The sequence below is a fragment of the Triticum urartu genome, chromosome 6A (assembly GCF_056163025.1).
Source record: "Triticum urartu cultivar PI428250 chromosome 6A, HENAU_Tu73, whole genome shotgun sequence".
Taxonomy (NCBI): domain Eukaryota; kingdom Viridiplantae; phylum Streptophyta; class Magnoliopsida; order Poales; family Poaceae; genus Triticum; species Triticum urartu.
This window is the reverse complement of record NC_141878.1, coordinates 585570914-585584561: the sequence shown is the minus strand read 5'-3', so window position 1 is coordinate 585584561 and position 13648 is coordinate 585570914. Positions and strand designations below refer to the sequence as shown.

The following is a 13648-nucleotide window of genomic DNA, read 5'->3' as shown; positions in this document are numbered from 1 at the left end:
TCGGCCCAAGCTATATCAACTTTAGGGCAGAACTTTTCACGAGCAAGATTGAAGCAAACTAAAATTAAAAGACATGGCTGGTCCAAGCCGCCTGAGGGCGTCATCAAACCTAATGTCGATGCAGCTTTTGATCAGGACACTGGTACAGGGGGTACGGGAGCAGTGTTGCGTGATGAGGCCGGTTTCTTTGTCGCTGCTTCCTGCAGTGATATACCCTTTGTAGAAGACGCAGCGACGGCAGAGGCTGGAGGACTACGAGATGGCCTCCTACTAGCGAATGAAGTTGGTTGCAACAAAATCTATGTCGAAGCGGACTGTCTGGAGGTAATCGAGATCATGATGAGTGGCGGGAATTCATTAGGACCAGCAGCGGCAATACATGAAGAATGCACTTTCTTATCTAGCAATTTTATCTCTATAGTTTTTAGCCATTGCCCTCGGGAAGCCAATATGGCGGCGGATCTGCTAGCTAAGAACTCGGAGGTGTCTCGAACAATTGTTTGGAAATCGGAGCCCCCGGGTTTCTTAGTGGATGTTTTAACAAACGATGTATCTTTATTCTCACATGAAATATAAACCACCATGATGGCATTTCCCTCAAAAAAAACTGAAATCTATCAAAAGACATATATTTAGTAGCAAAGGGAGTAGATATAGGAAAATACACAGGAGCTCCTGGATGCTCCACATCCCTATACGAAAAATAATCATAAAAAATACCAAAAAATAAAAAAAAAACTGAAATTTGGGAATATCAAACCTGGTTTCCCAATCTACCCCCGTGTGAAATTTTGTGAAAAAATTCCAAAAAACTTATTCATGGGGAAGGAAATACTGTCCGAACAAAAATCTACCCAAACAGTTTTTTTCTATATATAGGAACTTTTTGTCTTTTTTGCCCTGAATACGTTTCCTGGTATTTTTTCACGAAATTTCACACGGGAGTAGATCGGGAACCCACGTTTGATATCCCAAAATCCCATGTTTTTTTTCAAATTTCCCGGTATTTTTTTGAATGAATTGTTCGTATAGGGGTGCGGAGCACCCGAGTGCTCCAAATCCTCGTCCGTACATATAAGCATATTATCCGCTCCCGTCATGCATATGCATGTGCACATGTAGTCTTTTATTTTATCAACTATACTCTGCCGTGAAGGCGAGCAAGTAGTAACGACTATGCTGACACACTAACACTGCTGAGAAGTCGAAAGCGGATTACTTGATTTACGGTGAAAATTTTCATCTTTAAGCCGAGCACCATGTTGCAGTTAGACGTCCGACCAGAGGACGGGAACCTCGCCGGCACTGGTGTCGATCCCCAAGGCCTTCCACACAGCGGCCGATGTACTGATCTCGTTATCTCCGCAGCCGTCCCCGCAATCGTCCACGACCATGGCCTGCACGGAGGTCCCGATCAATCTCTTGATGCTGATCATCTTTCCGCACCGGAGGCCAGTCCCGTACCACTTTGAAGCCATCGACACGAGGAAGAGGTCGTCGTTGTGGTACTGGCCGTCGCAGCTCGCTGGCCCGCCCTCCTCTCCGTTCTCGAAGCCGTTTACCGACATCACCGCCGGGAGGTCGCGGACCTCACTGGCGGTGCATGACACCTGCAGTAAAACAAGAATGCCAAAGATCACCACTACCTTGGTAGAGCTCGCCATGGTAAATATGAGAGTTCCTGCTTGTGTTTATATAAGCTAGTCGTTTGCACTCTCCTTTCCCAGTGTGGTCTCTCTCAGAGTTTATTATATAGGCTCGTGCAGCATCCTTGAGACAAATCGGGCGACGTAGCTACACATGTGCATGCCGACCCGCCCTCGTGTGACTCGTCGGAGAACTAGTCGTCCAGGCCTACAGACAAAGTAGATTCTCTCCTGTCCACGCTTTAACAAACTCTTGCATTGTTGAGACCACGCTTGTTTTTGGATTTCGTGCATGGACCTAAGGGCAAAATGTAATAGGGAGATAGCATGCCCCTTCTTTTTCTCAATACAGTGTGTTTTGTCGATCGGAATATATAGCTTCGCACACGTTGTGTATGTACGGCATGTGGATGATGGTAGGATCTCATGTTCATTATTTATGGAGGGATTTAATCTAACTGTGATTAGCTAGTGCCGTACATGCATCGGCCGCAAAATTGTCGGCTGTGTACCACTTCTTTTCTTTCGTGTGTCTACCTTCTCTTGCCACGCTCCACCCCTAGGGCAGGGTGTATGAGTGCACTGTTTTAGTGGCGCATGGAACGTCATCGATCAATGGAGGGGCACGTAGACTCCAGCAAAAGATACGTCGCCGTGCATGGATGGAAACACCAGCTCCAACCGCTTAGAGAAACGGATGGATAAAGCATGACTTTAGCCAGCTTGTCGCATGTCCATCGGCGGTGTGCATGCTTTCGTCTCCGACGTGATTGCTTTTGTCGCTTGATATATCCACGTCCGTCCAGAGTCCGAAAAGATAGACATTGATCAGGTAGATAGATCATGCATGGTGGTTGCGCAATCATTTCCCTAGCTAGGCATTCCTGTACGCGCAAGGCTAACTGCAGTACCATGGAAAATCGAACACATAATTGTAAGTATAAAAACCCCATGGCCATAGCAGCGTTGCTACCACACACAACATATCATGGCGCCCGCGTGGTCTTCAACGCTCTCGCCCCTTGTTGCATCCCCCGTCTGCACAAACTTCTCCACGGCAAAGACGACGACGACGCGGTGAGGCTACCTGAGAATTCCGAGCATGGGGTGCTCGCAGATGCTAGGCATGCTGATGATCGGCCTTAAACTTGTTTTAGTTTCTTACTTTTTCTGCCATTTCCCTCAAGTCTTCTCATGCACTATAATAGTTCTGAGTTTTGCCCTCTTTTTCCTTGATGGAAAATTCAGGTGGCCTACCATCTCTTCTCCCTAGTGACCAACTGAAAAGAAAACGTATCGCGGTGCATGTCCAAAATGAAACTGAAAACAATGTGATGACCAGCACGGAGGGGTTGCTCCAAGCTCAGCTTGAGCTCTACCACCACGCCATGGCCAGTGGCGGAGCCAAGGGGGGGAGAGGGGGGGGGGGGGGGGCGAGCAGGGGCCTGGCCCCCCCTAACGATTGACAAATACTCAGAAGCACGAGTAATCAGCGACCGGATTTGGTGAATATACACGTACTTGGCCCCCCTTAACTCCAACGGAGAGTATAATAAAATCTGAAAAGAAAAAGGCCCATCAGAGAGCCCACACATGGTCACGGCCTGCCTCCTTCCGCTCTCCAACCCGATAGCTCCTCTGTCGTTGCTTAAAAAAGGCCTCGACATGATTAACGTGTGACCTGAGGCTATTAGCGCTGCCGGCGGCCGCCGCCTCTTGCACTTCTAACTCACGAGGTCGATTAAATCAGTGGAGATCCTCAACAAAAGAAGAAGATTAAATCAGGGGGCACCAGCTGCGCGACAGGCAAATCGTCCTACAGATACAGCCTGTCAATTCTCTAGTGGTTCAGCTCCAAGGTTAGCACTATCAAAGCCCTCTGAATTCTCGTTTAATATGAGTTGAAATTGCACATTCAATTTTAATTATTTTGATGGTGTGATTTACAATGCTAATTCATTTGTAATTTCCTTTGATTGTCTGATCTACGATGTGGTAATGAAGAGTAAAACTAGGTTATCTTCTGATGAAATTATTTATATTTCGATCTTATTGGCAATTGTAAAGGCAAATTTGAATTAATATCAATTTAGCTATGTTTTAGTAGTGTTGACACAAAACAGTACTATAGTATAGGGGAACCTTTTTTTTGCGTTGCACGATTTGTTTTTGCCAACTTGGCTTGGCCCCCCCTATACCTAAATCCTGGCTCCGCCCCTGGCCATGGCGTACGTCAAGTCTGCCATGCTGAGGGCCGCCGTGGACCTACGCGTCCCCGACGCCATCCACCATCGTGGAGGTGCCGCCACCTTGTCCGACATCGCCGCCGAGGTCGGGATCCAGCCGGCAAAGGTTTCCCACCTCCATCGGCTCATGCGCGCCCTCACCATCCTCGGCATCTTCTCCGTAGACCAGGGCCCCCACGATGATGCCACCAACATGCACTACAAGTTCACTCCGCCCTCGCGCCTCCTCGTCGGGGACAGCTCGTGCACCCAGTCTCCCATCGTGCGTGTGCTCGTGGACCCGCTGTCCTTGACCGCCCTTTGCAGTATAGGGGAGTGGTTCACCGACGAGAGAGCGTCAGCCCTGACACTCTTCGAGGTGGCACATGGGTGCACACGGGAGGAGATGACGGCGAAGAAGGGCACACGTGGCATGTTCAATGCTGGCATGGTCTCCGATAACCGCCTCCTTATGGAGACCATCATCAGGGATCACTGCAACATCTTTGAGGGCGTGACCTCTCTCGTTGACGCCAGCGGTGCCCATGGTGCCACGGCGGAAGCCATCGCTAAGGCGTTCCCCCACATCAACTGCACCGTCTTGGACCTCCCACACGCGATTGCGGGGGCACCTGCCATCAGTAATGTTTAGTTTGTTGTTGGCGATTTGTTTGAGTACGTGCCACCAGCAGACGTTGTTCTACTCAAGGTACACATAGGACACAACATCTAGTTCTTTCCTTCAGTTATTACATCTACGTTGAACGAGATGTGTTCTTCCATTTTCCAGTGGGTTTTGTGCTTGTGGCAAGATGAAGATGCTGTCAAGGTACTACGACGGTGCAAAGAAGCAATAATCAGTAGAGGTGCCAAAGGGAAGGTGATAATCGTCGAAGTCGTGATAGACTCCAGCATGTCACGGGATGGTGTTCTTCTTAGGGAGACACAAGTTCTATTTGATGTCCAGATGATGCGTGTTGATGGGGGCGAGCGAGACGAGAAGCAGTGGAGGGAGATTTTCCTTGAAGCCGGATTCAGTGATTACAAGATCACTCCAATGCTAGGATTTCGATCCATCATTGAAGTGTACCCTTGAATGCCCGCACACCCTGATAGAAATAAGCAGCATGTATGGTATGTAGTGTTCCTGTTATCGAATAATGCCTTGCGTTGTATTAGCAGACTGTTTACACAATAAATTTTTCAGTAATATTTGTTGATACTACTCGAGCAGTTCCATGTCTGCACTTCTTATAAAAGTTATGAAATTAGAAATAGTGTCTTCGTCCATATGACAGTCAGAGAATTTTCTTTCTGGTAAGCGACACACAATGGTCTATGCCAGTTTTTCGAGATTTCTTGGAAAAAAACTTGTTGCGCTGTTTGAACCGATCGAGGTAGTTCACTAAATCTGTTGGGTTCTATATGTTGCCGTAGTGGACTAGCCTGTTGGGGTTGTTAGAATAAATCAAATCGGATGCCATCATTGATCTACCGAGAACCAAGCAATCACACAAGCACAATATCAAGATTTGTTAACGGTTCACCATCATGGCTACATTCCCGGGGCCTGACTACGGGCGCTCCTCCTCATGACACCATTACAATACCGCACCCCGGCCGCCCGGGCACCGGCACACGCGCCGGCTCCCCCTGCGTGCCTGTGCTACTATGTTCGCATAGGTTACATCATGTGTCTAGCCACACTATATATGAGAGGCCTAGGATACAAGTGTCCTATTAGGACACAACTCCTACCCTGTCTATACACAGTTCAAAACCAAATCCAACTGTAACCTAACTTTTACAATAATATTCGACACAACTTTAACAAACTACACCTTGCCGAATATTCTCCACCATCTTGGATTCATCCATGCGTTGAATCTCCATGTACAATGGACTTGAGATATGCCATGAGCACCGCTACTATTCCCAGACTCCATGTGACTCCACCTGCAACTTTGTGCTTCCTCATTACTCTATTTTGTGCTTCCAACCTCTGGAGAATCCGTTCAATGACATCACACACCTACCGCTGTCTGCGTGAAAGTGAACAACTCACATATTAGACGCCATATCTAAGAGTTACCTAAACTCAACATTATCGCTCTTTCTTGACTACTTGTCTGAAACTTGAAAGAATTTCACGGTCGCCCTGTGTCATCCTGAGTCAAATTCGCAGTTGTTTCATCTTTTTTTTCCCGGTTAGTCTTTGACATGTCCCACAGCTACATCACTCTGCCTCGTTCTATATTTGTCATCTGCACTTTGCCATGTGCACCGAACACCATAGAATATACGGCGATGTACTATCTTAGCTTTTGATAATTTCAGACTCTCCGCCACTTTCTCAGATTCTCCATGGTCAACTCCTGTCCATCTTCCGGCATCGATAGACCCAGTCACCAACTTGAATCTGGTACTCGTCAACACTGCTTCAGCACCCCCTACATAATTTGTCTGACCATATGTCTGAGCACCAGTGCCTTGGCCTGTTGCTGTGTCCCGTGCTTACCGCACGCCTCGCCACTATCACCGCGCCGAGCCTCTGTTGTCTTGGTCGAGTCTCCCGGCTAGCTAGCCACACTGCCTCAACCACCACTGCAGAGAACCACCGATCATCACCGACCAATGCCGAGTATCACGTCTCCATCCGACCACTGGTACCCAGTCCGACCAATGCATAGCCAGCAACTTTCATGTCCAATACGCTGTGCAAATCCTCGAAACCGACCCTTTTTTTCCAACAAATCACGTGTCTACTTGCTTTTGCAGCTCTTGGCTGAGCCTCCGTATGCATGCATATCGCTGCTCCATCCTCTCCCTACGCCTGCGCGCACCACCAGCGGGCCTTCGTAAATCCCAGCTGGACCACGAGCTGTCCCGAGCTAGGCCTCCGCTTCGAAAAGCCTGCCGCATGTGGGCCGCCCAGCTCTTGGGCCGCTAGCAGGTGCACACCGCCTCACGCCCTCTCGACTGGTACGACCCCAGCGCCTGGGAAGCCGCCTTGTACGCGCCGCTGCGGAGGAGTCCTAGTGCTACACGCTGAACACGCCGCCACACAGATCAGATCTGACTCCTGCACGTCCATCGATTCGGCCTCGAAGAGGTTTGCCAAAAAACACGTCACATGTATCAGCTGCCTCACGATCGATAATCCAACTCCAAGTCGCTCCAGCTGCTGGCCATCGAACCGAGCTTCGAACTTGACGACAACTGCGACTTATTTGTAATCGATCCGTGAATCCGCTTCATCTCTAGAATGCTTTATACACGACGATTTCCGATCGCTGCCGCACGTACGTCGTGCCCCACAGCCACCGGTCTTCATTGTTCTCCTCTAAATCAACTTCCGCGGCCTCTTCGAAACCTTACTCATGATACCACTTGTTAGAATAAATCCGAGGCCATCATTAATCTACCGAGGACCAAGCAATCACACAAGCACGACATCGAGATTTGTTAACGAGGTTCATCATCATGGCTACATCTCTGGGGCCTGACGAAGGGCGCTCCTCCCCATGACACTGTTACAATACCGCACCCCGGCCGCCCGGGCGCTGGCACACGCGCCGCCCCCCCTGCGTGCCTGTGCTACTATGTTGGCATAGGTTACATCGTGTGTCTACCCCCACTATATATGAAAGGCCTAAGATACAAGTTTCTTATTAAGACACAACTCCTACCCTATCTACACACAGTCCAAAACCAAATCCAACTGTAACCTAACTTGTACAATAATATTCGACACAATTCTAACAAGGGTCACGCGGGATTTTCTTCCAACCTGCTATTTGGTTTGTCCTAACGTTGACAAGGGAAGGAGGACGAAGTATCATCGTCACCAATTTCTCCTTTAATAATAAAGATATTAGAATATTTTGTTATTATATGAACAATATAAGTTAATGTTTGAATTGCGAGCATTGAAATTTGGATGACTACTAGTAGGTCTCTTTAGACGCGTATGAACGCCTTGCCACGCCTGTAATACCATAGGCTAATTTTATAGTTGATCCACATCGATAAAGAGTATTTCACAGGCTTCATATGGATAATGATGAAATAGTTCATCACATCGCCTTTTCATATACTTGCAGTGTTACCAATTTAATTCCCTTCCTATCTTACTTATCTGAACTAAATCAATTTTTAAAATTGGGCAATATGCTTTCTGATACAACTTTTATAAATTAGTAAATCAGAACAACTAAAAACTGAGCCAAAAAGATATCATCTCACTAAGAGAACAAAATATGAGTTGCCCAAGATGAAAAAAAAAATACTCTGTCCATCTCAAAATGTTAAGTGATATTTTGGCCAAGCTTACAGGAAAAAAATATCAGCATCTATAACACCAAACCAGTACGTACCAATAGATATGTAATAAAATATATTGACAAGTGTATATAGGTCCTATTTTAGAGGTTATATTTTTTCTACAAATCTGCCAAACTTTAAAAAGTTAGACTTGAAGACAATCCAAATATGAGTTACATTTTAGGATGCAAGAAGTAACCAATAGTGATGGAAACCAGATTAATGCAGCGCTTTGACTCGGTTTGGGCCCGTTTGGTTTTAAGCTAACTTTGCCATAGTTTACCACACAATATTTGCCAAGTTTTCCTAACCTTAAATGCACAATTATTAGTCACGCTTTGGCCTACCAAAGAGATCTATCACCACACTTTTTGTGTGGATGACTTACATGGCTTGGTTTTCATATAGAGAATATTGCCTAAGGTGTAGCTGTAACAAACACCGACCTAACTTGAACAGACTTGCCTAACATGAAGTGTGCCTACGAGGAAAGCAACTTGTTAACATGCAACTTCTAGTACTTCATCCCTTGTAGTTAACCTGCAACATGAAAGAAAATGTCATACCATTATCAGGGAATGGAAACGAAAAATAAGATGGAAAAAAATGTAGGACAGGCAACACTTGAGCTTATTTTTTGGGGTTCGAAACAGTAGTAGGAAAGAACCGTTTAGCTAGAATAGTTACCTTTGGATTAGTCATGCTTTCCCTTGACATTGTAAGTGCACATATTTTTCTTGACACAGTTGATCAAAATGTCAGCAGAGTCAATACCTAGGTAAAACCCATCACATGTGAATATCTTAGGAGTTCATAGAAACTGAAAAGGAAAAACAAAACACACTTAACAATGCAGAGCATGAGAAGAACTTCTGAATTTACCTGCAAGATACGCTCCATGGACATAGCCATTGTACTTTTCGCTCGTGTGCTCACCAGTGAAGTAAACCCTCCCAACGGGAGCCTGGGAAAAAGGAAAATACAAATAATCATGTTAATACAAGTGTAGGGCGAGTGAAATGCAGGGAAGATGTATACATAGTTGTACCCGAATGAGGTCGTATTCGTAACGGTTAACGCTAGGCCAGTTGGAGAAGGTGCCTTTGAAGAACCTGTTGGACCACCACCTCGGCACGAGGATCTCGGTGGCGTCCCGCACATCTTTCCCAGGGAACATCTTCCTCAGCACCTCCATCGCCTCCGCCATGGTCTGGTTGTCTGATTGTTGCTCGATCCTCCTCGACTCGTCGTCGCTAACTGTCACGAGCAACACGTCTGACCCTGGGTACTCCTTCTTGAACTGTTGCCATACCGGATAATACCCTCGCCTATCACTAGCGTAGAGGAAGAATTCCTTGCCAGGCGCCTCTGGCCAGAACCTCCTAGGGAACTTGAGGAAGATCTTGGTGTACACGGCCATGTTGAACTGATAGATGGACATTATCTTCCACCAAGGCAGCTCCGGGTAACCGGGTTGAACCGTACGAGGTCAGTCTGCAGAACACCGAGGCTAGCCGAAACTATGACATAGTCAGCCTAGTACACCTCCTTGTTGTCCTCAGTCTTCACCATGACGCTGTTTGGTAAGTAGGTGATCTCCCGCACCACCGTGTTTAGTTTGAGCCGCGGGTCGACGATGGCGCCGGATTTGCGATCTGTCTTGAGGTACTGTTCAGCAGTGTGGTACACAACGGACTCCACGATGGTCGGCCACAAAGTAGACGTCGTTGCCGAAGTTTTTGAACGTCGCCAATGGCTGTCTCCAGCCGTTGGCTCCCCAGGGGGCGTCTAAAATCACCGCCTGGAGGTGAGCTGGCGCAAAAATTGGGCCTGGGGGCGAGTTGGTCCCCAGCCGCCGGCTCCAGGACCACCCCAGGCACGTTTTAAAATAAAAGAAGTTCGGCGAAATTTGGCTTAAACACGATAAAATTCGGTCAAACACGATAAATTTCGGCACATTTCGGCGAAGTTCGTGGATTTTCATTGCATAGCACATATACATAAACTAATCTAAAGGAAAAACGGGCTGAAGTCGCCGCCGTCGCCGCCATCGTCGTCGTCGGCCTTCTCCTCCTTGACGCGGGCGCCCCTGCTGGACCCTTGCCCGGCGTCGCCATGGCGGACTGGTGGCGGCGCATCATCGTCGTCGTCGTCGCTGTCGCAGATGACGACGACTCCGCCTTCATCGCGGCCGCGTCGACGCTCCGCGAAGCGAAGCAGGGCGGCGCGCTGGCGCTCCTTCGCCTTGTCCAGGCGCTCCTTCTCCATCGCTATGGAGTCCCTGCGCGCCCATTCCAGGACCGCGTCATCGTCGAGCTCCGTCTTCACCGGCGCGGCCGGCTCCTTCTTCACCGGCGCGAGCCCCGGCTCCGTCTTTGGCTTGACGAAGCGCGGAGGAGGAGCCGACGAGTAGGCGCGCCGGCCGCCCTCGTTGATGACGATGCTGGCGCTGCGAGTGCGCCGGCCGAGCGGCGTCTCCGCCGCGGGCTCGGCCTTGACGCCGAGCAGGGCCGGAGTGCCGGAGGAGTGCGATGAAGATCGGGAGGAGGAAGAAGAGGAGGAGGACCCGAACCTCCTTGGCGCCCATGACCCGGCGCATCGGTGCTGCGCCGGGGCGGCCGCCCTCGCCGGGTACGCCAATGGCGGGTCGTTGCCGCCCTCAAGGTACGTCAGCACACCCTCGAGTGTGCGGCCGGGGACGCCCCACCACAGGTGGCGCCCCTCGCTGTTCTGCCGGCCGCCAACCACCGGCGTGCCGTTGATGGACGCCAAGCGCTGCTGCTGGCGGCGCTCGAAATACGCCGCCCAAGCCGCGTGGTTGTCGGCGGGGGGGAGGGAGAGTAGGGCGTCGGTGAGGGAGGCGCACACGACCTCGACTTCCTCGGCGAAGTACTTCGGCTTCGCCACGACGTCGGGCAACGGGGGAATGGGCACTCCCCGGCGCTGAGCCTCCACCCCATCGGCCCGGCGCGCATGTCCGGCGGCGCCGGGATGTTCGCCTGGAACAGGAGCCAGGACTCCTGTTCGCGGAGCAGACGGCGGCCGAAGCCGTTGGCCGCCGCCTCGTCTCCAGGGTAGCGTTCCGCCATGGCGACGGGCTCGGGAGAGGTAGAGAGATAGAGGGAGGGGCTGGGCGGCGGCGCTCGGGAGAGGTAGGGAGAGGGAGGAGCTGGGCGGCAGCGAGGGGCGGGGCTGGTGTGGGCACAGGCGAGTGCAGGCCACCGGCTATATAGCCGCGCCGCACCCGTGTGTACGCGTGCGAGGGAGGGGAGGCGTCGGCGCGCCGCCCCGTGACGCGCCGCCCGTGAGGAATCAATGACAAGGCTGACCGGCGGCAGCCTTGGCATTGATTCCCCGCGGGAACCGAGGCCGTTGGGGAAAGACGAGGTGCCGTGTCGCTAACGCGGCGGGCCCGCGGCTGTTTCGTGCCAAAACAGTTCGCCCCGGCGCCCTCGGGCGTCCCCCAGGCGCCGGGTTTGACCTGGGTCCGCCGGAGCTGTTTTCGGCCCAGGCCGACAAAAATCGAGTTCCTAGAAACACGACTGGACAGTTTTTTTAACGCCGGCGCGAAAAAATCGTTTGAGGAGACCTTTCTAGGGACGCGGCTGGAGATGCCCTAATCGATCACCATGTCCACCGGCGACACAGGACCTGAAGGCGTACTGCAATGCATACCAGAGACGCAGGTTGCACAAATTAAATTCACCGGAAAATAAAAGGAGATATATAGTTGGACAACGATAAATTAATAATTCCTTCTTCGTCGATGAAATAAAACCAATAATTCCGTACATAAGTGGTCGTCGAACAACAGTATATTTGTTAATATTACGTTGCGGGGACAAACCGGATTGATTCACATGTGTGAAAAGAATATTCTTTAAAAAAACTAGTGGTGCTTTCATAACTCTTTCGTATATGTAATTTGGCTCTTGGAGGCTGCGGTGGTTACCATTTGCTAAAACATATGGATTTCATTATTTACTACTTCAAGTCACATAATTGTGGTCATTTGATGGAATGCACTTTCTGGACTAAAATATAATGGAAGGGAAAGGTATATGATAAGTTTTTTTTTTCAGACCTTGGTGGAAACATGTACATACAGGGAGGGCAAGTGGAAAGGGTGAGCTTGAGACATCAGCTGACTTTTAGGTGTATAAGTGAGAATTTCAATCCCACGCTCCCTTCTCCAAATTTTCAAAATGTCAACGGTGCAAGTTCAGACTGGTTAAAAGAAGATGAACTGTATACGTACTGGTAGTTGAGGCGTTGCATGGCCATGACAGACATGTCCGGCTGGCCACTGCGGTGCAAAGCACCGGAGAGCTTGCTGCCTCTATCCGCCACTTCATCCACCCTCTCGATTATCTTCTCGACGAGTTTCTCATCGTAGAGACCACCGCTGCATTCATCAAGAATTAATCAATCAGTTATGGAATATATCGTACGTATTGGAACACATTCGGGCGCAAGCATATACTCTTGCTTATAGGTGTTGCCGGCGAGGTGACTGAAGTCAGAGCGGAAGGTCCTGAGGTTGAGGCCTCCGGTGTCATTTGCCATGGTCCAGATGGGGTTCATCTCGTCCCCGTTCACCCCTTCAACCCAGTTGGCCCCCATCTCCACGTTCACCCCAGCGAACTTGGTCTTGTGGATGCGCCCGCCCATGCGGTCCGTCGCCTCCAGGATCACCAGGTCGGTTATCCCGGCGCCTCTTCCCAGCCGAGATCCCTAAAGCATATACATATGACGGTTAGTAATGTATATATATGTTGTATGCACAATAACTTGCATCTGTGCTCTTCGCAAAAAAAATAACTTGCATCTGTGCATTACTTACGTGGCCTCAAAACAGCCCACTCACTATGATTTCACTTTTTTCTTTCTCTCCGATAACATTTTTTACCGTATTACGGTGGTCCAAACCCATTCAGATAACATATATTATAGACCTTTTGCAGGTCAACAACATTTTAGTACCACAGTGTGTATAATTTTCGGGGTTTTTTGTACATGATAATTAATACTTCATTTTTTGCAAAATAAAAAATACTCTAAATGACAGAGTTTATTTAAAAAATTCTCATTTTAGATACTAAAAGTGAAGCCAAAAATCTGAAAAGAATTATATACATTGTAGTACAAACGTGCATCATGTGTTGTTTGAGAGAGAGAGAGAGAGAGAGAGAGAGAGAGTGCAAAATAATAATTAATGGCCAAATAGAATGTCCGAGCATGATGCCTGCGTGTAGTGACGTGTTGCAACTATCCCGTGTCCAATGTATGTGTGTAGTAGTGCATAGCTATATATAGGATCTTACCGGACATGCCAGCACCGACGATGATTTCTCTGGGACCGGCGGCGGTGCCCTGCCAGGGAGGCAGCTTGTGCTAGTACGACGAGCACCAAAGCCATGGCTGTATGTGTCAAGCACAATAACTTGCGTCCGT

The 13648-nt window shown here is 49.2% G+C and overlaps 3 pseudogenes; 1 reads left to right on the top strand and 2 right to left on the bottom strand.

The window, feature by feature from the left end:
* Positions 1-1268: 1268 nt before the first annotated feature.
* LOC125517038 (putative ripening-related protein 6 pseudogene) lies at positions 1269-1664 on the bottom strand (annotated as a pseudogene).
* A 976-nt stretch (positions 1665-2640) lies between these two features.
* LOC125513031 (acetylserotonin O-methyltransferase 1-like) lies at positions 2641-5070 on the top strand (annotated as a pseudogene).
* Positions 5071-8888: 3818 nt separating this feature from the next.
* LOC125515448 (polyamine oxidase 1-like) lies at positions 8889-12911 on the bottom strand (annotated as a pseudogene).
* Positions 12912-13648: the final 737 nt, after the last annotated feature.